Source organism: Mirounga leonina, unplaced genomic scaffold, assembly GCF_011800145.1.
Source record: "Mirounga leonina isolate KUSES-001 unplaced genomic scaffold, KU_Mleo_1.0 Mir_176, whole genome shotgun sequence".
Lineage (NCBI taxonomy): Eukaryota > Metazoa > Chordata > Mammalia > Carnivora > Phocidae > Mirounga > Mirounga leonina.
This window is the reverse complement of record NW_023270454.1, coordinates 17,006,823-17,032,702: the sequence shown is the minus strand read 5'-3', so window position 1 is coordinate 17,032,702 and position 25,880 is coordinate 17,006,823. Positions and strand designations below refer to the sequence as shown.

At 42.2% G+C, this 25,880-nt stretch overlaps 1 long non-coding RNA gene across 1 annotated transcript in view; it reads left to right on the top strand.

Moving 5' to 3' along the window:
• LOC118022160 overlaps positions 1 to 25,880 on the top strand; it is a 37,454-nt gene that overhangs the window by 877 nt on the left and 10,697 nt on the right. The window contains exons 2-3 of the long non-coding RNA XR_004682386.1: positions 11,926 to 12,420; positions 24,749 to 24,880. This is a non-coding gene — a long non-coding RNA (uncharacterized LOC118022160). The remainder of the gene's footprint in view (positions 1 to 11,925; positions 12,421 to 24,748; positions 24,881 to 25,880) is intronic.

The window sequence follows — 25,880 nt, the reverse complement described above, 5'->3', positions numbered from 1 at the left end:
TTGTTTTATCAAAGATTAAATGTTTGTCCTCACTTTAAAATAATTCCACAGTATTGTATTACTTTTTTTTCCTTCCAACAATTCTGTGTTCACTGCGACTCCTGTCCACCTTTTTTCAAATTCTCAGAGAATCAGCAGAATGCTCTCATGCTATTTTAAATAGGCTTGAAGCAGGTGTGGGAAATTTGCTTTTAATGCTCTGTCACAGAGGAGAAGACTGAAGTGGAGAAAGATTACAGGGAAGAGATTTTACAGGCTTGAGGTAAATAAACTCGAGAACCCAGAGAGAGCCTTGCAGTGAGCCCAGGCAGGTCAGTGGGATATTTGTCTGTTTTCTGTCTGAGGAAGGAAATGGGCAGATGGGTCAGCCGCCTAGTGACGTTTGGTGTGATAGTGGGAGATACCGTCACTAAAGGTTGGCTTCATTTCAACCTCTTGCTCTCATCCAGCCCCGGTTTAGCTTCAGCATGATTGGAGACACCATCTTTAGTGGAAGGTCACTCCTGGGAAGAACTTAAGTGTTTCCCCCTGGACCCTAACTTGTGCTGGGTCACCCTCATCCCTCAGCTTTGAGACTCCATGGTTCCTGGTACCTCCTGAGCACTGCTCTTGTTCCCTATAGACATCCACACCACAAATTGTCTGTCTGGGGAAGAGATGGGTAAGACATCTTTTTAATAGTCCATACTGCCATTCCTTCCCATCTGAAGCTTCCTGGTCCCCAGTCTTCTATGACATAAACCTTTCTTCGTTTTCCTGTCTTTCTGACGGTTCCTTCTCATCTTCGTTCTCCAGGTTCTTTTCCTTTGCACCACCCCATTGTAAGTGTTCTGTCCTGTGGCCTCTTCCCTTCTGCTTTCCCTTCTGCTCTTCCAATCCGATGACTGTCAGTACCAAGGTGGTGTTCAGCTGGTGTCTTGCTAGCTGTTAATTGCTGCAATTCTTTCTGGTCCATCAGGCACCTATTCTCATTGGTCAGTGTCTATGCCTGACCATTGGTCTCTAATGGTTATTAATATTTTGAGTATTATCTTTGCCCCAAACGTTATATTCCTCTCCAAATCTCCCTGAGTTTGGACTCTTATATGTAATCTACCAATATCTTAATTCCTGTGACCCTTAGGAAACTTGAGCTCTATATGTCCCAAACACAACTCAAGAGCTGTAGTTGCTCTCCTACTTATGTGTCCTAACTTGGTTACTGGAACCCCCATCTTCTCAGCTCTGCACACCACAAATATGGATGCTATCCTCGATTCACCCATCTACCTTTTGTCTGTCATCCAGCTAGCCACTGGGCACTGCCCACCCTACCCTTAGACATCTCTGCATATGGACCCTCCACCTGCACTGCCCTCTCAGGCCCATTATCCCTTCCAAATGAGTCCTCTCTCTAAATTATATTTAATTTATAAATATAATTAAATATAAATTATATTTTATAAATTAAAATTATATTTTAGTATATTTGCTAAGCCCTCAGTGTATGGATTCATAGTGCCTTCAGGATAAAGTCCAAATTTTGAGCATGAACTGGCCCGTCTCCCTCTCCAGATCAGGCTCCATCCAGCCAGTGTCCCCTAGTGTCCCATATCCTAGCCAACCCTAGCTACTTGCTATGCGAATTCATGCCTCCATGTTCCTTTAGTTCTTTTGTTTCTTCTTTCTGCTTGTTCACCCTTTGGCAACTGACAAGCCTTCAAGGTCCAGTTCAAGCTTGGTCCCCTGCGATCTCCTCAAGATGACTTTCTCGTGAATACTTCACCTATGTACCATATACTTTCTTCAGTTTGACACCTAACCTTGGTTTATTATTTTTTTTTTCAACTCCTGCATTACATTGTAGGCAGTGTGACAATAAGAGCTTGTTGCAATCATCTTTGTATCTTTGTTTCTCAGTTTTCAGTAATATTTTACTTAATGAATGATTGACATTTGTACACATACAATATTTAAAACTCATTAATTTTTAAAAATTCTTCCTGAGTATTGTAAATAGAATGCAAAGAAAAAAATACCAGAACAAAGCCACATCACATACAACCTACTGAATGGTTATGCTTTTTTGAGTAATATAAGCAAGATCTCAGATTTGACCTTAAACTCAGTGAATTTTCTTCAGCTTCAGAAATCCAGGAAGTGTGTTGTGAGCCAGTCTGATGTACTTGTATTATCAGTCTCTAACTGCACAAAGCTCAGCATTGTATTGCTAATTAATCCACAAATTCCATTGTTCTTTATCACTGTGTTTTTTTCCATGGGGTTGTTATTATCCTCTAATTATATAGTTAGTCCTTAGAATAGATTTTGTTTATTTTTTCTGTTGAAAGTATGGCACCTCTGGAAAGCAGATTAACCCTTTAGGAATGAACATAATTTTTATAGTTCTTCCAGCTCCTATTGTCTGCCTGGACCACCTAAAGCTAACTATGGAGGGGAATGACCACCTGCTTTAGAAACCCCCCCCCCCCCCCGGGGATGAGGACCGCCTTCCAGACCTCCTGGATAGAATGGTCTCCAGGGCAGCCCTCAAGGGGATTTCACACCCTGTATTTGCGAAACATCGCTCTGTATCACATGGATAAAAGGAAAGCTAGTAACTCTTAGTCCAGAACTTCGAGTAGCCCCAATGATTGGTTTTCTTTGGCAGAGAGATATATGTGAGTGGAAAGGGTATCAGTCCGTTTCAAAGAGTGTCGTCCATGTTTGGGCTGATTACATAGCCTTGACTTATTTTAGAGTGTGGAGAATACGGAAGAGCCCCTCGGAGGGGAGCTTCTCGCTTTTCTCTGTGTTGAGGCACACAAGGATTCGTACTCAGTGACCACGTAGGCCCCGTGTTATTCGCCAGCACCTCTGTCCTCAATTCAGCCTCCGTTGACCAAGGGTGGGTGGGACAGGGGAAGTTCTGGCCTTACCCCCTTCCTGCAAGGGGACAGTAAGAGCTCTTGTGACCCTACATTAGGCCTTTTCCTTGTTCTTGGGAGTCTGAAAGGACACAGTTAGGAAGGGGCATGGGGGAGGAATGAAAGAAAACAAATACTTCTCTCCACGATCTTGTGACGCGCTGGCCAAGGAGAGTGAAGCATCTTGAGAAGTATGAATCAGTATTAGAAAAATACTCCCTTCCTCATTATGGGTTTCGACTGAGCACTGGTGTTGGTCCTTTGGAGGTGTGTGGGCATGTGCGTGTGGTCTAACCAGTTAGCCAGCGGCAATAATCAGGAGTGCAGATGGCGTGCTTGCAACTCACATGGGGCAGAAGCTCCAGCTCAAAGGGTCACGCCCTCCCTGGCCCTCCCTGGGAGAAGGCATCAAAGCCCTGCCCTCCCGGACACTTTGCCACATTAATAACCATTGCAGACAAGCCTCCCACCCATCAGGGCTTCCGTGGACACGGTGAGTCACATTTAGGGATGAATTATTGGCAGGAAAAGGGATGAATCCAAGAATCTTTTCCTGTGTGTAGGGGCTTTCTGAATGGCAGATGGATATTTGCAGAGGAAGGTGAGAAGAGGGCACCCCTTGGTAAGAGAAGTGTGAACAGAGCCCTGGAAAGGCTGCCCGGGGAGATGGGGTGAGTCCTAGAGGGAACCCTTTGTAAAAACTTGACTTCACAGGTGCCTCTCTCTTGGATTCTGGAAAAGTTATGTTTTGCACATAGCTTGTTTTGTTTTAGTTTATAATTTCCTTGGGAAGGAGGGAAGGTCAAACATCCACTTTCCCACCATAGGGTGGCAGAGGTCAGTGTTGGGGGACCCAAGTAATCAAACAAACAAATCACTGTCCAACAAGTGGGAAAGCGAACATCCACGGGAAGCCAACATATTCTCCAAGAGTCCCACAAGGACAGTCCTTTGTCCCTGACACTTGACAGGGAGGTCACAGTACCAACGTCAGAATGCTGCTCAGGCCCGAGGGGCACTCAGGCTGGAGGGGTTCTCAAGCCCAGGTGAACATCTACAGCATCACTGTGACCTCAGCTGGAATAACCTGGTAAATCTGCTCAGTGAGAAACCCAAAATAAACTCGGAGAGGTGAATTGCCCATTTCTCTGCTGGTGATTTTCATGCCTCTGTCTTTTGAGTGGTAAATATACTTGTGTTGAGAGGGAAGGGAAGGAAATTCTATTATTTTTTCTTTTTAGCTTATAGTTAAATGTAACACCAGAAATCTCTGTGTGGCTAGGGCAGGGAGGGCAGAGGATGAGGTGGATGATGGGGGAGCACAAGCTCTTTTGGGGGCTTAGGGGACTTACAGAGGCAAGAATGGGGAGAATAAGATGCTTGCCCGGCACTGGGTAGAAATAACTGGTTTTCATTTGGTAGGATTTGAAGGACACTGGAGGGCTGAGAAGGCCCTCATTATATGGAGATCTGGTTTCCTTTCTTGAGGCCTTCTCCTCTGCTAGGCTAGGTTTCCATAAAGCTGTGGTCCAAAGCCCAGGCCCTTCCCTGAGAGGCTTCATAGTGGGGAGCATGAACACTCTGGACATCCACAAGTGAATTGTCACCACAGGTGAGTGCTGAGAGGGGACTGAAATGTACTTTTGATGATGTTACAATGGTGGTTTGAGCCAACCCTAGGAAGGAAGTTTTCTAACAGATTGAAACTCTGTTCTTTCCTATCGCAAAAGACACAGTTCTGTGTCCTAGCCTTTAGTGTGACCCCCGCCCTCCCTCTCCCAAATAACACATACAATTTCTACATGTCATTACAGGAACCACAGTGTTTGATTCATTCTCCACCATGGATGAGTGTGCTTACGGATCGTTGTTTTCACTTAGGGACAGTGTGGGGGTTTGAGATAACTCTGGTTATATGGCTAAGGGAATAGGGTCTCTCCCATTTGGACCACACCTGCTTCTCAGGCATGTATAAGCTTCACAGCTTCTCTTTAGGAGTCTTTTCAGTCTAATCTAGTACCGTTTCTGGCCTGTAATAGATGCCAATAAATTTTGTTCAACTACATGCTGGATATTGGTATTAGAACTTTGCATTGGAGTATCTTGGAGGCAGGCATTTTAAAATACAAATACCATCAGTCGCTTGGCTGGTCTGAAACGCCATTCAGACTTTGGCCTCAGTCTGTGTGACATTGATTCTGCTTTTTTTTTCTGATGAAGTGTTTCAGATCTGTTACCAGCATGTTTCTCCCTGATTTGGGTCAGCTGGCACAAAGGGAAAGCTGCTAAAATATTGTGGATCACTATAGGGCTGAAAGCATGAAACATTTTGAAGAAGGTTTCTAAGAAATAGTTTGTGGCTATTTTTTCAGCATCATGGTTTACGGGTTCTCTCTTCTAATTTCAGCTATTAATTAAATATAATAGCATTTCTACTATTAATGTCAATTAGTCTTCCTTTTTGCTTTTGTAGGAATTTTAAAGGCGGCTTAATTTTGAAATTAACCATCCTTAAAACTTGAAGAATTCTGTGATTATATTTATGAACTAAATGGACCGGTTTCCTTAAACTGAGCAGAAATTATGATTTGGTGCTCACAAGTATAGAATGTAGGGTGAGGTGGATCAGAGGTACAGCTAAGAATCATTAATAAGTGTAATGGCATTGGCTTGCAATGACAGGGAGAAAACAGAATGGAGTATAAAAGGATTCTGCACATCTGTCTCGATGTGATTGATTTCAGTGATTTATAATTCTGTGTGTGTGCTTTGGCCTGTGGGACTAATTATTGAAAATGGACTAAGCTTGAAAGGGGAGTACCCAGCCCATCTTTAGGAATCTGTTACATGAATATTACATTTAATTACATTAAAAGCCCACTATTGCTTATTGCCCATAAGAGACATGGTAGGTAATAAGTTCACTCCAAGCAGAACTACCTGTCATCCCTTAGCCCTTTACCAACTTGTAATTCATCTGGCACTGGGCCCCCATTCCTCAGGGTACCTACCTGAAGAGCAGGAGAACCAAAGAGATTTCTGGAGATGGTAGTATTACAAAAGAGCCCCAAAACAGGCATCCATAGGAAAATCACACTCCTTCTCCCCCTGCCTCACACTCATTTTATAGCTTGAAGGTCAGCATTTTGAAGTCACTGTGTACTCTTTTTGGAACTAGGGTGGTTTTCTTTTAAAGGTCTTAATCTGGATTTCTGTCTTTTATCTTTGCCCGTATTTACCCTCACACTATTTTTCTTGAGAGTGTTACTTGCCTCCCTTTCATAATATTATGGGAAGACTCATGGGAAATGAGGAACCAAAGCCATTATGGGAAGAATCTGAGAGACTTCTCAGATGCAAGCCCAGCTGTAGCCCTCCAGATCCCATTCCTGTTCGCCTGACTTCCAGGACAGTTCCCAAAGACCACATGCTTCAGTGGTTGGATTGATTTATTTCTTATACGATTCGGGCTCAGGCATAGGCTTCTTGTAAATAGTAGTTGTTGTCTAACCTAAAATATTAAAAATGTGGTCTGACAGGCAAATCAGGAACATGGAAGTTGCACAATTCAAGGATCACTGGCTCTTTGATGCCAGCATGTGGTACCAAAACACACCTTTTTCAGTTTGTGAGATCTACTTACAAAGGCATTTGGGTTTTTAAGAAACCACACTGAGAAAGTAGTATTGGCAGTTTCAGAGAGCCTGCTGCGTTACCAGATCCCTTCTTGGGTTTCCCTTGCTCAACCTCCCTGGCTTCCCCCAGAGCCCCGCCTGCCCCCGGCTCCACCAGGGGCTCACTTGCTGTAGGAGAAGGTCACAGTCTAAGTGGCCCTCTTGTCAGGCAGTGCTTAGGGGCCAGGAGGCTCATGTCCAAACACAGGGTGCTGGGGGCCTTCTGGGTGCTCAGGGTTACCCTGGGTCAGGAGCGTTGTGTCCTGCTTCGTGTTCCAGCTCTTTCTTGGCCCCTGTCTTCTGTCATCGGGGTTGAGGGTGATGAAAGAATATAGTTAGTAGTCCTCTGCCACTTCCCTTAGCTACCCGCCCCCCCCGCCCCAATCTCCCAATTCCCTATGGTGGCACCAGCCGGAAGCCTGGTGTTGGGGCTGAAATGACTCTCCCCCTTGCTCTTATCATCTCTGCTTCACCAAGCGTATAGGCTGATGACCTGCTGGTTTTTAGTGCTGAGGCACTGTTACCCCTGACGCAGTCCTAGTAAAGGTATCTGGCATCCTATAGATCACTCGGGGATTTCCTCAGAGCTCCTCAAATGCCAGTGGGACCCTTAGAGCCACACCTCCATCTGGAGTGGTGGTTAGAGCTGTGAGTTCCTTAGAAGGTCTAGAGGTGGGGCCATGGAGTGAGGGGAAATGGGAATTTAGGAAGGGGGTCTGTATATCTTCACTTCGTACTCTTTATCAACTGGAAGCAACTTTTAATGGAATAATTATCTTTAATATCTGTAAATGCATATTGATAAGTTTAGAGTGAGATTATTTTTTATTTGTTGCATTAACTGTCAAGCTGTGTCATCCTAAACATTAAGGCGATGTGGCCCACCAGCATACCTGTGAGGGCATGGTAAATTGAGTAATGTTTTATGAGTTTCAGTATGATTGGCTCTTAATGTCATCACAATAAATTAGCCATATAATTCCTGAGTTTGAGAATGAATTAGATGTAGTATTTTGGATCAGTGAAACTAATATTGCAGTAAGAGGGGAAAATCAAGTCTAATGCATACATTTTTAATTTATTACAAAATAAATATGCCAGATTTGTCTTCAATTTGGGGACATTGCATAATTTATAGTGACAGTTCATTTACAAAGGAACTAGGGTGCCTTTTTTTTTGGTTAGCTATCAAACAAATTGGAGAGTGACTCTTATCCCATGAGTTATTTATAGTGGAAGATTAATAAAACCATTAAGCATGATGAATGAATTTTCAGTGACAGGCCTACAGCAAGAATAAATACCAGCAACAATAAAAATATAATGACTTTTACATTTTTAATCAGTCTAAAGAATTTTCCTAAACGTCAAATGAAGTGATTTCATTTTTTTTTTTAAAGATTTTATTTTTATTTATTTGACAGAGAGATAGAGAGAACAAGTACGCAGAGAGGCAGGCAGAGGGAGAGGGAGAAGCAGGCTCCCCGCTGAGCAGGGAGCCCGATGCGGGGCTCGATCCCAGGACCCTGGGATCATGACCTGAGCCGAAGGCAGCCGCTTAACCGACTGAGCCACCCAGGCGCCCCAAAGTGATTTCATTTTTATCTGGTACAACATTAAAACTGTTTTATTGTGCAAGCTACATTTTTTTTAAGATTTATTTATTTATTTATCAGAGAGAGAGCATGAGAGGGGGGAAGGGCAGAGGGAGAAGCAGACTCCCCGCCGAGCAGGGAGCCTGATGTGGGACTCGATCCCGGGACTCCAGGATCATGACCTGAGCCGAAGGCAGTCGCTTAACCAACTGAGCCACCCAGGCGCCCTGTAAGCTACATTTAACAGGCATTTCTTATCCACCCAAACTAGTTAAAACTCTGGAGGATAGAGGCCACGGCTCATGTTCTTACAGGCTCTGCATCCAGGGTATTATCCTGCACATAGTGGGTGTTTGCTAAATATCTGTTGAATAAAATATGAGCTTAATAGTGACTTATACAGTTTTCAAATAAACTAGTCTATATTAGGAAAGGAGATATATGGAGAATAGGCAATGACTTCATTTTGAATGGTTGCTTGCCTTAAGAAAAAAAAAGAATGATTATTTAGTTAGAAGCAAGTTGCTACTTGGGGAGGTGGCTTCTCTTGTAGAGTTAGGTTATAAAATTAGTATATAGTAAGACTTAATCTAGAAAATGCCTTCCAGCACGTGATGTGATGAGCACTGGGTATTATATGCACCTGATAAATTACTGAACACTACATCTGAAACTAATGATGTACTCTATGTGGCTAATTGAATTTAAATAAGAAAAAAGAAAATCCCTTCCATTAACCATAAAATTTAACGTACCTGTTTGAGTATATAACCTATTTCCAAAGGGAGGGATGAAAGGAAATTCTCTATGTAAATATCTGGGCATCAGATCCATCTGTTTTGAAGATACCTATCAAATTCCCAGGTGAAGGGAGCCTACGGGGAGACTTGCAAAGGTTCCTGCTTGACCACAGGGTTGGCTCCATTCTGGCTTAATATTAAATCTCTATAACTGTAATACCTAAGGAATGCATGATACTATGAGGATTAAATATAATAAGGATTCATATATTCTGTATCTTATAGGGATCGGATGCTGAAGTCAGAGACTCCACTGCCCTTTGCCCTGTAAGTAGGGGTTTTGTTATGTGAAGGGACACTGGGAGTCCGTGGCATTTCTTTGATTCAGTCAAATTACTTGAGAGTTGCTGTGGCCACATTGGAGTGGGGTTGCACAGAGAGGTTTTAATCCAGTTTGGACTGTTTGATGAAGGCCTAATTGGTTGATTACTGGTCTCAGATCACAACATACTACAGCATGCCAGGAAAACCAAGATATCATTTATGTTTGGAATTTGATTTCACCTTGTTCTGGATTTTGGAGGAGTCTGTCCAGTGTTTTACGATGGTCACAAGAGCACTAATACTAGGCATATTGTTGATAAAAGCTGAATGATGGAGAGCATGGAGTTCATGAGCTCCACGAATCTTTGTGCTCTTCTCATTTAATTACACTTAACATTTCCAGCCCAAAGTGGAATGTAATGAGGCCCTTTCCAACAGGCCTGGTGTTCGATGGGGGTAGAGTAGCTGGACCTCCAGAGATGGAGTTGCTTGGAAATAAGAGTCTTCTATATCCTGTGTCTCTGGCCAGCCTGCCACGAATGCTACTTTCCTCCCAGCCGCGTAGCCTACCTACCACGCGAGTTCCACCTCATTTACAAAATGTATGTACTGATCCTTCCTTCGAGTGCTTGCGATCTGGTGTAAGAAAGTGCTGACTGGGGGCGCCTGGGTGGCTCAGTCGGCTAAGTGGCTGCCTTCAGCTCAGGTCATGATCCCAGGGTCCTGGGATGGAGCCCCACATCGGGCTCCCTGCTCAGCGGGAAGCCTGCTTCTCCCTCTCCCTGCCACTCTGCCTACTTGTGCTCTCTATCTCTCTGTCAAATAAATAAATAAAATCTTTAAAAAAAAAAAAAAATGCCTTCTTTCTCTTTAAAAAAAAAAAGTGCTGACTGCCTATGGTGTTTACCTGTGGCCGAGAAGCTCTATACACAAACATGCACAGCATCCTGTTGCTATTGAGGTGGCAGGTGCCCTACTGTCTTAGCCCAAAGTACAGGCTCAAAACCCACTGGGGTGAGTTCTGCTGGGTTTGGGTGCTATGCGCAGATGAGTAATTTATGTGAGAGAGGACCTCAAAAGGGGAGCAGAACTGGATAGATCCTGTGTGTGTGCTATGGACTGAGTTATGTCCTCCCCAGATTCATATGTTGAAACCCTAACCCCCAACGTGATGGTGTTAGGAGTGGGGTTAGAAAGTAGTTAGGTCCTAAAGGTAGGGTCCTGCTGGGATTAGCGCTTTTACAAGAAGAGACTCAAGAAGATCTTTCTCCTTGCCATGGGAGGACACAGCCAGAAGGCAGTCTTCTGCAGCCAGGAAGAAACTCTTACCAGAACCTGACCGTGTTGGCACCCTGGTCTCAGACTTCTAGCTGCCAGATTGTGAGCAATAAATGTCTGTTGTTTAAATTGCCTAGCCTATCGTATTTTGTTATGGTAACCAGAGCTGACTAAGACCATGTATTTCCAGAAAACGTTTGTCTAGAACATTGTGTCATCCTTCAGTGTAATAGTCTTACGCTGACTCATGTCTCCTTATATGGAAGAATCAGCTTACAGCAGGGCAAATGAGTGACAATTTCAGAGGCGGCCAACATTAGTGTCACGCTAATGCAATGTGCTGCTAGCATGAGGGCCTGAGAAGTTTTATTTTTTGTAAGGATGCAATTAAATGATTAATCTTTCGGGAGAGGGCAGCTGTGTTGCCATGCAGTTTGAATGTGGTTTGCATGGGATGGGGTTTTGAATGCAACTGTACCATATGTTCGTTTTTCGAAGAAATGGTTCTGGTTTTTTGTTTGTTTATTTTGAGACTCTTTAAGATAATTCAAAACATCTCTTACAGAAAAGGTCTACGATCATTTGCTCTCACTGAAATTCTTGGATTCTGTTTGTTTTCTTTAAAAATTTTCTAAAAAATCAATTTGTTACAAATTTTAAATGTTGTCAGTCATCCCCCACCCCTGCCTCTTTTCTGGAATTGCAGTTCTCTGTGTAAAAAAATTTGTAAGGAGTTGTAGTGCTTGAATGCTTATTTCATAGAAAAAAATGATTCACTCAATTCATTTTTATTTCTCCTATTTTCAGCCTCTCCTTGTTCTTCTGTTATATATTTGGCTCTTATAGTTTTTTCTGTCTCTTTTAGAAGTTCTGTCACCTTTAGAGTATGTACAGTAACAAGTTAGAAATACACACAAAACATTTTCCACAAAGTGAATTTTCCTGCATGAGTTTATTGTGTTACCGAGTCTGTTTTAGGGAAATGTAATCAGCAGATAATAAGAATGAGAAATGGGAACATTTCCCCCCCTTCTCTCTACCATTCCCACTGATCAATTTACTTTTGGTTATCTGCTCAATGTGTAAAAGGCAACATGATAGCTGATAAAACTTATTTCAGAGTTTGAAAGCACACGTTATTCTAATAGCACAGATGAGCATATGTTTCCACTAGGTATCTGGGAAAACCTGACAATTCCATAAAAATAGACTTCATGGAATGGGTAGCTACCCTGTCCATTTCAGATCATAGAGTTTCAATGTACATGTTGGCCAGGTGTTTTTGTTTTAAGTCACCTCAAGTCCTTTTCAGAAATGGGGATGTCAGTTAATAAATAAGTCACCAAATAAGCAGAGAGATATGGACGGTTTTTTATTTTGTTTTGTTTTGTTTTGTTCTGTTTTTCAGAATCAGCACAGTACGGCCACCAAAGGCGGAGAGTCGTAGATGTGTGGATCAGGGTCAGGAGCATTCTGGATCATTTTTCGGGCTGGCAGTGGAGCTGAAAGCCCAGTTCTGCCATGCAAGGTAGTCTGTCTGCCAACCTATAAGCCATGAGAACAAGAACAAGAAGAGTCAAGGAGCGCAGTGTGAATACCTCGCATCCGGCTGATGTGGCAAACAAACAGATGGTTGATAGAGCAGGGGCACGGCCCGCCCTCCCCATGATGGGAACCCAGAGAGGAGCCTCATCCGGCCCCTTTTGCTGTTTCACGGGCCTCCACCAGCAGCCGCACTTGATTTCAAGTTGGCAAAAGAAGATTGACCCAGAGTCTTTGGATGTATACAGCCTCTGCTTGCAACAGTTTGTCCCCTGCTCTGACATTCCAATAGACGGCTACATCTGGATACTCCTACTGGATTTCACCGTATCCGTTTGTACCTGTACAACACTGAGTCAAGGTAGTGAATTCTGGTTGATGTGCGTGGTTAGTTTGCTCTAGGGTAGCTGTAATAAAGTACCACAAATTGAGTGGCTTAAATAGAAACTAGTGTCATAGTTCTGGAGGCGAGAAGTCTGAGATCAAGGTGTCAGCAAGCCGTGCTCCCTCTGAAGGCCTTAGGGAGGGATCTGTTCCAGGCCCCTCTGTCCTGGCTTCTGGTAGTTTACTGGCTTGTGGCAGCCTCACTCCAGTCTTCACATGGTGTTCTCCCTGGGGTGTGTCTGTGTCCAAATGTCCCCTTTTGATAAGCACACCAGTCATATTGTGACCACACTACTCCATTGTGACCTCATCTTAAGTAATTGCATCTGCAACCACCCAGTTTCCAAATAAGGTCACATTCTGAGGTAACTGAAGTTGGGACTTCAACATATGAATTTGGGGCGGGGGTGGGGGGGACACAATTTGGCCCATAACAGTGCAGTTGGCATGAAGAAAATCAGCTTATGGAGGGTTAGCACAGTAGGATCCTAGAAGATTAATTATTAGATACAAACTTCATAGAAGATTAGTGAGCAGTAAAGAGCACATGATTTTAAAAATTAAATTAGGTGAAGTGTCTCCCAAATGTTCTATAATAATTAAAGCTCTTTTATATTTTCTCATATCTCTCTCCCAACCCAAACGGCCCTTCTTTCTCTGAATCTCTGCCATCATCCCAGCTCCAGCTCGCCTTTATTGCTGTCAGGAGATCTTCCTTAGCTATTCGCACCCGCACTTGTCCAGCTCTGCACTTGTCACCTGCACCCCCAGCCTTCCGTGACTTGGTCCATTCTGTCTCCTGACTTTTCTTAGCCGACATTTGAAATGTATGCACCCCCTTATGTTTTTATCATGCCATGCGTTTCTTAGACGCCTGGCATTTGTAGATTGAACATTTTCTGGTTCTGTAAGTAAAGGGGGCTCGGATACCTAGGCCTGTGAAGCTTTTCTGAGATACAAATTGTAATCACCTGAATTTTGAAGAGTGGCTGCGTGAATGTGTGAGGGTTGGGCTGTGGTGGAGGTGCTAATGAGTAACTCAGTTAAGGAGTGCCTAGCTGACCATTCCTTACTCAAAAGTCAAACCAGCTGCCGTGTTGCACTTTGATAATGTAAGCCTTTTGAAGGGAATGTATATGCAATCATATATTTTGGAATTTTAGAAGGTTCCCAGAAACATAAGATTCCATTGGTCTTGTCTCTGTAATATGGTTATATGCTCCTCAAAGGCAGGAAACTTCTCTTTTCCTTCTTAGTGCCCAACAGACTTCTGGGGGAAGGCATGCTTATTAACTTATTACATTAGTTAGTGAAGCCAGAAGTTGTCGTAATGTAAATAAGGTAAAGAAAGAAATATTCTTTTCAATAAAGCAAAATGTGTTATCTTACTCTGCTAGACTCAACATATATTTTAAGAGTAAGCATAAATTTACCATGGTTCTCTGATGGGGTTTGCCATTTTAACTTAGAATAGTATGTGAAATATACTTTTAAATGTAGAATAAATGAAAACTTTAAACATTTTTTAAAAAATTAAGTGAAACAGGAGTATGCAATATAAAATTGTACAAGCCTCACATAGGAAGACAGAATATATTAAATATCTTAGTGGGAAATCAATAATTAAATATGTAATTTCCCCCACTATAATTTAGAATGGTCTAGACATTGTACTTTGTGTCTAGTGTGTGGAAATGTCTTGATGATGAATTCACTTAATACCTACATGTATTATCTTATGTTCTTGCAGTTAATTGAATGAACACATTTAGTCAACATTAGCCATGAAGTTACAGGACATAGTATGATTAAATCATGTTGTATTCCTAATTCCTGCTAAGTATGAGATATATTTGAATTTTTGTAATGATACTACCTAGATTCGAAAGTTTACTGTAATCCTTCCGCAAGGTTTTTAAGACATCATCATGAGGTAAGCCTGCCACCTGCTGGTCAAGATTTGTCACTTCATTTTACATTTTAAATAAATTTGGCATTTTTCATTACAACATAGTAGTGTAATACAATATGAAGCAATTCTGCATACCAACTTTTGAGATTTCCTAGGTTGTCACAAATTATTGAAGCCTGTACATTCTGACAGTTGTCATCCCCACGAGGCTTTCATGTTGATTCTTCCCTCTTGATGACCATTGATAATAAATCTACAGCGGTCTATTTCTGAGTCTTTGACATAATCTGAGTTCGATTCTGGCTTCTTTCTCTTGAGCCATTGTGTGCCAAGAATCTAGCTATAGGTGAGAGGTCCCTAAATGCTGAAAACCTCCTGCAGAATTGCACTCCTCTGCCTCTTCTTTTTCTGATCACTCTTGCACAAACGTACTGGTAATGCTTCTGTGTTGCCTTGTGGGACCCCAGCCTGCAGCTGCCCCCATTCATCTGGCTGGCCCTGAGCCGGCCTTGGGGTCATTCATCACTTAGGCCATCCAGAAACTCGGTTTCCTCATTTGTAAAATAGGGCTAATAATTCTGCTTCCAGTTGTTTTGAGCATTAAATTAGGTGAAAGCATTAAATTAGTAAAAAGCACTTAGCTTCATCATTATTATTCATTAACCTGGTAAGATTTTACTGTATGTCTATTATCAGTAGTTAGGAGATTCACCAAGATTTAACACTATGACTTTTCACCTCAGCTATATTGTCATATTCATTTTTTTATCCTTGTTTTCTTCCCTTTTGTACTTTGAAGACCCCCTTCTTTGGCAGATGGACTTTGCAACCCCAGGGACTAGAAATTGAGCACATCACCATTACCATGACAGAAATCATCTGGAGGCTGGAGAGAAATGCCCCCGTGGGCCCTCCAAACATTTGAAGATTCTCTAGCTTTACTTGTATGTTAATTAGTCTGCATTCATTAAACCTAACTTTGTATTTGCTAGAAAGAGGGGATAATCATTATGACTACTTCAGTAAAGGAGAGCAAGTGAGGTAATTAGTTCAATAAATGTTAATTAAGTGCTTCTGGGTACAGAGGATCAGAAGCAGTTCACAAAAATCTCTCGGCGTTTTAATTCCAGTAACAGGTTAACACTCTTTATAAAATGTCACATTTGGATTTCCCAAGGATTCTTTTTTACCTTTTTAGGTCTTACAGGCTTCAAGTGCCTGACATTTCTCATCTTTCCCTTCTCTCCTCAGTAGAGTTGACAGGTGTATCTGTTAGACGGATCTTTGGCTCTCCTGCATAAACAGTGCTCACAGTATAAATTAAGCCCTTGGCAATCACGTTCATCTTTTTAAATGCAGTGCTTAGCAAGTTCCTACTACATGGGAAGTGTTCCATAAACATTTATTTTAATTATTGAAAAGAATTTTGAAGTTGTCAAGGTACTATTTAATTTGAAAATGCTCAGTAATTGGAGTTTGGGAACAACAGACAGCATGTGCATCATTTGATGGTGTTGGGGTGAAGAGAAGGTGGAGCAATGTCTGGGAACTGAGACTGACACCCAAGAACTTGTATGTGTCTACCGTTTGTTTTTCTTAGACCTGAGCCCCTTGGAACTCAGAGTCAGCCCCAGGCCACAGCAGGTTGGTAGTTGAAACAGAGAGATGAGATGTTGATAATAATTTTATTTTTATTTATTAGAGAAGGAGTGCATGTTCATTTCAGCTAATCAATAAAAAGATATAAGGGACAAAACCTCACCTGTAGTTACATGACCCAGAGATATTGCTTGCCCACCTCTTCATGTAAGTCACCAGGCTTTTTACAACGAACACAGCTGTGTGCAATTCTTTCCCTGTCATTCTTTCTAAAACCCACTCCAGTCAGGCTTAAAAAAAAAACCCTTCCACTTCACAGAACTGCTTTTGTCCAGGTCACCTGTGACCTCCACTTTATGTGATCCAGTGGGTCAGTTCTCAGCCGTCAGCTAAAAACTGACCCGTCAGCAGCACTTGGCATGGGTGGCCCATTCTCTCCTCCTTGCTGCTCTTTGTCTTCTGGCTTCCGGGGTGTGAGGCTGGCCTGGATGTTTCTGCTTCATTGGTTCCTCCTCAGCCGACATGGCCTCTTTTTTCCTGCAGCCTGTCCAGGTTGGTTTGCTTCAGGCTTGGTTCTTGAACTTTTCTCTCTCTTCATTCGGTGATCATTCAAGCTCAAGATTTAAATGCTGTCATTTGCTGATGACCCCCAAATCTCATCTCCAGCCCCAACTTCCCCACCAAATTCCAGACTGACATTTCCAACTGCCCACTGCCCATCTCCATTTGCATGTTTTATCTGTCAGGAAAACAGAAGACTGCATGCTGATTATGAATTGGAAGTTTAAATGATGGTTAGAAGGCCATTGGTTAGAAGAAAGGACAAAAAATTGTCACTTGTGTTTCAGCCTGCAGCAAGCACAGGTCTGGAAGCTATCACAGATTTCAGGATCCTCCCACCAGCTCCTTCAGGCAACAGTCAGTAAAGTCCTGAAGCTACTGTGAATAACAAGCACCTATCCCCAGGTGAGCATTTTTCAGAAAGCTCAAACAGAAGCCACTTGGAACATCTCTCATTGGCTAACTGATGGAGAAGGGGATTCTGGGAAGTGTAGTCCTGGCTTCTGGGCAGATACTTCTGCAGAGGGTGCCAGTGATGATAATTTGAAAATTATCTAGCACAAATGTTTGGTAAACGGCTCAAAAATAACACATCCAAAGCTAAATTCCAATTCTTTCTTTTCAAACCAGCCTTCATCCTCTGCTTTCATTTTTGTTATTGTCAACTCCATCTCCCAGTTGCTTAGACCCCAAACTTTTTTTTTTTTTTTTTTTTAAGATTTTATTTATTTGCTAGAGAGAGAATGAGAGACAGAGAGCATGAGAGGGAGGAGGGTCAGAGGGAGAAGCAGACTCCCTGCTGAGCAGGGAGCCTGATGCGGGACTCGATCCTGGGACTCCGGGATCATGACCTGAGCCGAAGGCAGTTGCTTAACCAACTGAGCCACCCAGGCGCCCCAAACTTTGGTTTTTGATTCCTGTCTTCACACCTCACATTCAGTCCATTAGGAAATCCTGTTGGCTCCGTCTTTGGAAATATGGGCACTAACTTCTCCTAGCCGCCTATTCTGCTCGTTCTTAACGGTCTTAACCACCGTCCTCTCTTGCCTGGATTACTGCACTAACCTTTAAACAGCCTCTCTACTCCCCCCTAGTTCAGCAGCCAGAGCCATCCTCTCAAACAGGAGATCATCTCTCTCTTTGGTGACATTCCTGCAATGGCCCCCATCCCTCATGGAGTGAAAGCTGAAGTTCCCACAATGGCAGCAGGGACTATGGCTGCCATAGCCTCCTCTCCTAATGTAGTCCCTCTTGTTTGCTTTGCTGCATCCACACTGGTCTCCTCACTGTTCCTTGACAGGAAAGGCTACAACATGCTTCGGGGGCTTGCTGCTCTGTCAGATACCCGCTTGGCTAATGCTCTGGTTGTAGTATCCAGATAATCCTTCTCCAAAGATTAGGCTAAGCTCCCTATTTAAAACTGCAGCATGGGGGTGCCCTAGGTGTCTCAGTCGGTTGAGCATCAACTCTTGGTTTTGGCTGGGATGATGATCTCACAGGAGGAGCCCCACATTGGCTTCACGCTCACCAAAGAGTCTGCTTGGGATTCTCTCTCTCCCTCTGTCCCTCCCCACTGCTTGCATTCTCTCTCTCTCTCTAATAAATAAATCTTAAAAAAACAACAACTGCAGCATGCCTTTCCCCAGCACTCTTAAATCCTCATCTACCAACCCCCTGCACCCCCCTGCCCATGGCCCTTTTTGCCTTCTAACATACTGTAAAATGTTCTTATTTATTATGTTTATTACTTATGGCCAGTCTCCCATGCTGGAATGTAAGCTCCACAATAATGGGGATTTTTATTCACTGGTATCACAAACCCTTAGAACTGTGCCTAGAAATATGGGCACATTTAATATTGGTTTTATATATATATTTATATATATATATATTAGTTACATATAAGGGTATATCCTTTTGTCAAGCAAAAACAGCAAGATCATGTTGTATAAACTGTTCTATAAAACTTTTTGCATAATATTTCTTGAAGATTTTTCTATGTCAATAGATACATAGCCCAAATACTTTTTTTTATCTACATTGTTTGCCACTGTCTGGCAATTTTCATTAGTTTGTTTAATTAATTATGTTTTTTTTTCTTAAAGATTTTATTTATTTATTTGACACAGAGAGAGAGACAGTGACAGAGGGAAGCAGGGGGAGTGGGAGAGGGAGAAGCAGGCTTCCCGCTGAGCAGGGGGCCCGATGTGGGGCTCGATCCCAGGACCCTGGGATCATGACCTGAGCCGAAGCAGACGCCCAATGACTAAGCCACCCAGGCGCCCCTAATTTATGTTTTTTAAAAAATATTTATTTATTTATTTTAGAGAGAGTGAGCATGCAGGGGGGAGGAGCAGAGGGAGGGGGAGAGAGAATCTCCAGCAGACTCCCTGCTGAGCACAGAGCCGGACGCCCATGCCAGAGTTGATCTCATGACCCTGAGATTATGACCTGAGCTGAAATTAAGAGTTGGATGCTTAACCGACTGGAGCCACCCAGGCACCCCTTAATTAATGTGTTAATGGTAACATCTTTTTAAAAAAGCTTTATTGAGATGTAATTCACATACCATAAAATTTATCCATTTAAAGTGGATCCAGTGCCAACACATATTTATTGAGAGCATGCTGTCTGCCCCACAGTGATACACTCTGAGGATATAGCTGTGAAGAAAATGGGCATAGTTTCTGTCCTCACAGAGATTGTGGTCTGGGAAGAGAAGAGGACAGGCAGATATTAACTAAGCACCGCACAAATATTACTTACTATTGTGGTGAGTGCTACAGAATCAGAGAGATAGGGTGCTATATGAGTCACTAGCAGAATGCCCTAATCTCACCTTGGGGGTCAGGGCAGTGTTCTCTCAGAAAGTGGAATTTAAGCTGAGCCTATAGGATGAGTAGGAATTAGGCAAGTGAAGGAAGTAGGGCCAAGTAGGGGCACTAGAAGGAAGGTTGTTATGACTAGACCTCTAGGCTGTTTCATTCTTTCATGAGTAGATGCGGTGATGAGATCTTTAAAATACTTCCTTATGGTAAATTCTTAGAACTAAAATTGCTAGGTCAAAATATATGCAGGTTCGCCCTGTCTTCTTCCCATCCCTCCTTCCTTCTTCCTCTCTCAAAATTTTCCATGTATTATGTGGCTGGAAGGGTGGAAGTTTAGGTGTTTAGGAAATTCTAGGACCCCTGTTATTTTGCTGCTTCCTTCCCAAGATGGGGTTCAAGGAGTCTTGGAAAAGAAGACCCTGTGGCAGGTCTGTGAGTTGAGGGTGGCAGATGGTTGAAATGCCATAAGCATGGAGAGCCTCAAATGATCTGAACTTTCAAAGCAGTTTCCAATATGTCTGAAGTGTAGTAAGAAATGTTTTTATTTTCTCTTTATATAGTTTCTTCCTTAAACACATAAAATTATTAAGACCTTCATTAAGTTCTGATTTTGATTGCTTTTTCAATGACTCTAATGAATACTTGGTTGTAGTATCCAGATAATCTAGCTATTTCAACACTAAGTGTTACTGAAATTATGACCATATTTCAAGTTAGTACTTAAATTTTCAATTTCAGTTATAAATTCCAAATAAAAGAAGATACAAAACAGCTTGCAAAATTAGTGAAATAAAATGGGAATAAAAAAATCTGAAAGCAGGAATAGGAAAGAAATGCAAATTAGACAAGTCAGGCTAATAAGATTAATAAATGAGTTACATATTCAAATCATGTGAGAGTAGGAATACTCTAATACTTATTTCACCTTAAATTCATTAGGTAGCCTCTTTACATTCAATTTCTATTGAAAAATTGTTTTGCTTCTCTCTTTCCTCAGGTATTTCCATGAATTTCCCTTTATTCATTTACTTCCCTTTAATGCTCTGTCGTCAGGGAGTTCTTTCTTGACTGTCCTAAGCAAAAGAGAAGGTCTTGTCTCCAGACTACTAAGTGATCTCCCAGCTTCTACCCTTGCTCCATTCCCATCTATTTTCCACGCTAGGGTCAGAGTGACCTTTTGAAAACCAAGCACAGCTTATGCTGTTCTCCTGATTAAAACCCCCTAATGGCTTCCCATTTCCATCAGAATAATTCAAACTCAAGGCCCTACCTAATCTTCTCCCCTCACCCTCCCATCCCTCTGACTTTTTTTTTTTAAGATTTATTTATTTTACAGAGAGAGAAAGTGTGAGCAGGGGGAGGGGCAGAGGGTGAGGAAGAGAGAATCTCAAGCAGACTCCCCGCTGAGCACAGAGCCTGATGCAGGGCTCGATCCCAGGACCTTGTGACCTGAGCCAAAATCAAGAATTGGCCGCCCAACCGACTGAGCCACCCAGGCGCCCCCTCTCTGACTTTTTATCTTTTACCACTTACCTCTTGTTAGGGGCTGAATTGTGTCCTGCTAAAATTCTTGTATTGAAGTCCCAACCCCCAGTACCTCAGAATGAGACTGTATTTGGAGATAAAGGGAATTATGTTAAAATGAGGTCATAAGATGGGCCCTGATCCAATATGACCAGTGTGACAGGTGTCCTTAGAAGAAGAAATTAGGGGCGCCTGGGTGGCTCGGATGGTTAAGCGTCTGCCTTCGGCTCAGGTCATGATCCCAGGGTCCTGGGATCGAGTCCCACATCGGGCTCCCGGCTCAGCGGGGAGCCTGCTTCTCCCTCTGACCCTCTCCCCTCTCATGCTGTTTCTGGCTCGCTTGCTCTCTAAAAAATAAATTAAAAAAAAAAAAAAAAGAAGAAATTAGGACACAGCCACATACAGAGAAAAGGCCAGGTGAAGACACAGGGAGAGGGTGACCATCTGTATGCCAAGGAGAGAAACCTCAGAAGAAACCAACCCTGCTGACACCTCAATATTGGACATTGCACTGTGAGACTATAAATTTCTCTTAAGCCACCAGTCTGCAGTACTTGGTCATGGCAGCCGAGCAGTCTAATGGACCTTGGTTTAGTCTTTAGCCTGTCTGAGGTCTTTATAGTTCTTCAGACAAATCAAGCGCTGTCCCTTCTCAGAGCTGTTGACCCTCTCAGCTCCCCCTGCAAGGAGTGCTTCTCACAGATACCTGCCTGGCCCATTGCAGTCTGCTTTCTGCTCAACTGTGACCTGTCCCAGCTTCACTGAGCCCTCTTTTATTTTTTTTATTTTTTTATTTTTTTTAAAATATTTTATTTATTTATTTGAGAGAGAGAGAATGAGAGAGAGCAAGCACATGAGAGGGGGGAGGGTCAGAGGGAGAAGCAGGCTCCCTGCCGAGCAGGAGCCCGATGCGGGACTCGATCCAGGGACTCCAGGATCATGACCTGAGCCGAAGGCAGTCGCTTAACCAACTGAGCCACCCAGGCGCCCCGAGCCCTCTTTTAAAAATAGCACCCCCACTCAATCATTACCTATCCTTCCATCCTGTAAGCACTTACCACTATGTAAAATACTTTATTACTCAATTTCTTTGTTGTCTGTCTTCCCTCACCAACCCTTGCCCTAATTGTAGGCTCTGTGTTTTGTTCACTGCTGTATGTTGAATGCCTGGAATAAGTCGACACTCAATAAATATTTGCTCACTGAATGAATAAAATGAATAAATGAAATTTTAAATCCTAAAGCATAAAAGTAGGGTAACTGTAAAGGCATGCTCATCAAGACACCTTTTTTAAAAATGGCATTCTCATAATTACCATTGGGTTCTGGAGAAAGGAGTTGTGATTTTTTATTTTGGGTAACTTAAAACCTTAATAAACACACATCACCAGTTAAAATTTCATTGATATTTGATTTTTATTAAGACTTTTAGATTCTCCAAAAAATGTAATTAAACCTACTTTTGCTAAAGTTAATAATTTCCACCCACTAGAGATTTAATTAGCATTTGAAAAGGAATGTGAAGATATATCATGCTGTGTAAGTATTATATGGAAAGCATTGAAGACTTTCTTACATGGAGGAGAGGAAATTGCTAAAGTTGACAAATATTCAAATTTAAATCAAAAGGAAACTATACCAAGTGACAACTTCCATTTTAGGCCAACTTGAAATACCCATATTGAGTACCACCAAGACCCAATGTGCCAGCCGCTTCCGTTCATTGTGGACCATGCTTGGTGACACCATGGTTTCCACACAGAAGCTCCATAAACTAATCCTAGGAAATTAAACCTATGTAATTTTTGACCAGATCCAAATTGACTATGGTGGTATGGATGTGACTTTCATTTTGATTTCCCTCCTTGCTGTCCCTAGATCTTTTTACCATTGCCTTTAGGAACCTCTGCTTATCCAACTGAAACAAAACTGTGACTAGTTTGCTTGAAGTATTAAAAATTATTATTTTTTTGATTATAAAAGTAAAGAGCCATGTGTTATAGAATATTTTGAAAATAAAGAAAAAAATTACCCGGTTGTTGCTTTTTTGGTAGATGTCTTCTCAGTTTTTACATAGTTGTAATTAGAGGATATGGACACTTTCATACCCTGAATTTTCATTCCGTATTATATATAATCATTTTACCATAATGCTTCATAAAATGAATGATAGTGCTTCATAATCGTGTTTTAGTGGTTGCCTAAAACTTAGTTAAGCAGATGAACCATAACTGACATAACTGTTTTCTTATCCTGAGACCTTCAGTCACAAAACCTCTCCCTCTACCCCTGGCTTTTTGCCGTTTTAAATTACAATTACTATCTTCATATTTTTTTTACTTTCTTCCATATTTTGGGTAATTGTTTACTATAAATGTCCGTAAGTGGGGTTCCTGGTGGGTGGGAAAGGGTTAACTCAGCAGCTCTGGGTCACTCAAACAAGGCACATTCCCAAGAAAGGGCCATTTTTGTGACTGGCCCCTGACTGGCTCATGGGAACTGAGCTCTTGGAATATTCTCAGTGATAAGTGTTTTGCATGTCGGGTCTTGAGCCACATGGTAACTATTTTTCTAGATAGTTTATACTAACAATGTGATTTACAGCGAGCACCTGATTTTCCCCTGTGGGTGTGCAGCTTCTACTGAGGTCCATCATTCAGGCACTGTATGTCTATGTGACTGACCTCCCCCCGCATAAAAACCCGGGGCAACCAGGCTCAGGAGAGCTTCCCTCGTTGACCACACTTTGCACTTGTCACACGTCATTGCTGAATGAATTAAGCATATCCGGTGTGACTCCGCTAGGAAGGGACTCTTAGAGGCTCATGCCTGCCTTCCTCCAGACTTTGTCCCAGGCACCTTTTCCCTTGGAGACTTTACTCTATCTTTTTTGCTGCAATAAATGGCAACTGTGAATACAACAACTTCTGCATCCTCTGGGTCCTTTTAGGGAAGCATCAAGCCTGAAGGTGCTCTTGGAGACCCTGACGCCTGGCCTGGTTGGCATTCAGTTACAGAGAACAGGAACTCCTCTAGCTGGTTTAAGCAAAAAGTCTTTGTTATGTATTCTGTGGTTTCCAAAATTGTTGGAATGGGTGTTAAAGTAAATGGGGCTTCCAGAAACAACTTCTAGTCCCCGGATTTCACTTCTGTCAGAATCAGAAACCCCCCAAACCAAGAAGCTGCTTGCGATAAAATCCTGTTGCCCTTAGCTATGCCAGCAGAGTGGGTGCCTTGCATCTTGCCTTGCTGCCCTCTTAACTCCACTCTGAATCCAGGCATCTGAGTGGCAGAACTTAACTCACACCGGGAACCGTAGCTGCCAGGGCATCTGGAAATGCAGAAGGTCACGTGCACAGTGCTCAAAGCCACAAGAGGGAAGTTAGCATTTATGCCAAGTGAGCCGGTCCACAGTAGCTCACATCTTGCGTTAAAGGATATAAACATTTTAATGTTTCTTGATCTACACTGCCAAACGGCTTTCCCAAGAGGTTGGAAAAATTGACAGTGGCTCCAGCAGCAAGTCTTCTAGTGCTTTACAGTTTGAGGGGAAAGTAATCTCGCTGGATGGAAATAAACATTGAGTAATCAGGGGCAGCCTAATCATTCCTGTGCTCTTTCTCTACTTTGCTCTCACTCCGTTTTTCCCGGACGCAACAGATTCCTATAGACTGTGGTTAGGGGTAATCCCTTCCTTGAAAGCTGGGGATTATACATCAGTCTTAAGTCAACTACAGTGTGTTGGTGACTTAAAGACAAATGCAAGGCAGAACTTATATAGTGCTGGCTAAGAAGTTTTGATTACTTTTGGAACTCCTGAATAAAGTAAGCGGAAGGCTTACTTTTATAAATCTAATGTATACTTTCCTCTTTCTTCTTAGGGTAGTGGAATCATCAGGTTCATCTCAGTGTTCCTCCAGGCGCTGCGGCTTCCCAGGCTCACCTACGTAACTCCCACCGGTTGTCTTAAAAATCAGGACTTGGGCTTGGAGCCAGCTAATGTGAGCTCGGAGGTGAGATTTTTTTGCTCAAGAACTTTAGCTGTTGGAAGATGTGACATCTCATCCAGATGTTAAAAAAAATACTAACTATGGTGGGTACATTTATAAAGGCCTATCTCATTGTATTGTGCTTTGCTTTACTGTGCTTTGCAGATGATGTGTTTTTTTTTTTTTTTTTTTTTACAAATCGAAGGCTTATGGCAGGCAACCCTGTGTCAAGCAAGTCTATCAGCACCATTTTTCCAATAGCATTTGCTCACTTCATGTCTCTGTGTCACGTTTTGGTCGTTCTTGCAATATTTTAAACTTTTCATTATCTGTTAATATCTGTGATTAGTGATTACTACTTGCTGAAAGCTCAAATGGTGGTATTTTTTTAGAAATATATATATTTTTTATTTAAATTCAATTAGCCAGTATGTAGTGCATTCTTAGTTTCAGATGTAGAGTTCAGGAATTCATCAGTTGTGAAAGAAAGTTTTTTTTTTAAATGAGATTTCATTTTTTTTTTTTTTTTAAAGATTTTATTTATTTGACAGAGAGAGCGAGCGAGGGCAGGAACACAAGCAGGGGGAGTGAGACAGGGAGACGCAGGCTTCCTGTGGAGCATGGAGCCCGATGTGGGGCTCGATCCCAGGACCCTGGGATCATGACCTGAGCCGATGGCAGACGTTTAACAACTGAGCCACCCAGGCGCCCTGAAAGAAAGTATTTTTAAATTAAGGCATGTATGTTGCTTTTTAGACATAATTCTATCACACACTTGAGAGACTACAGTATAGTGTAAACATAACTTGTATATGCACTGGGAAATGAAAAAATTCATTTGACTTGTTTTATAGCGGTATTTGCTTTTTTGCAGTGGTCTGGAACCAAACCCACAGTATCTCTGAGGTATGCCTGTATACACAAAAGATGTCATAAACGACAAGGACTTCCTAATTCCTTAAAGGAACTTATAACTTTAACGATTACTGGATCTTGGAATACTGGTAGTTTGTTACACAGCAAT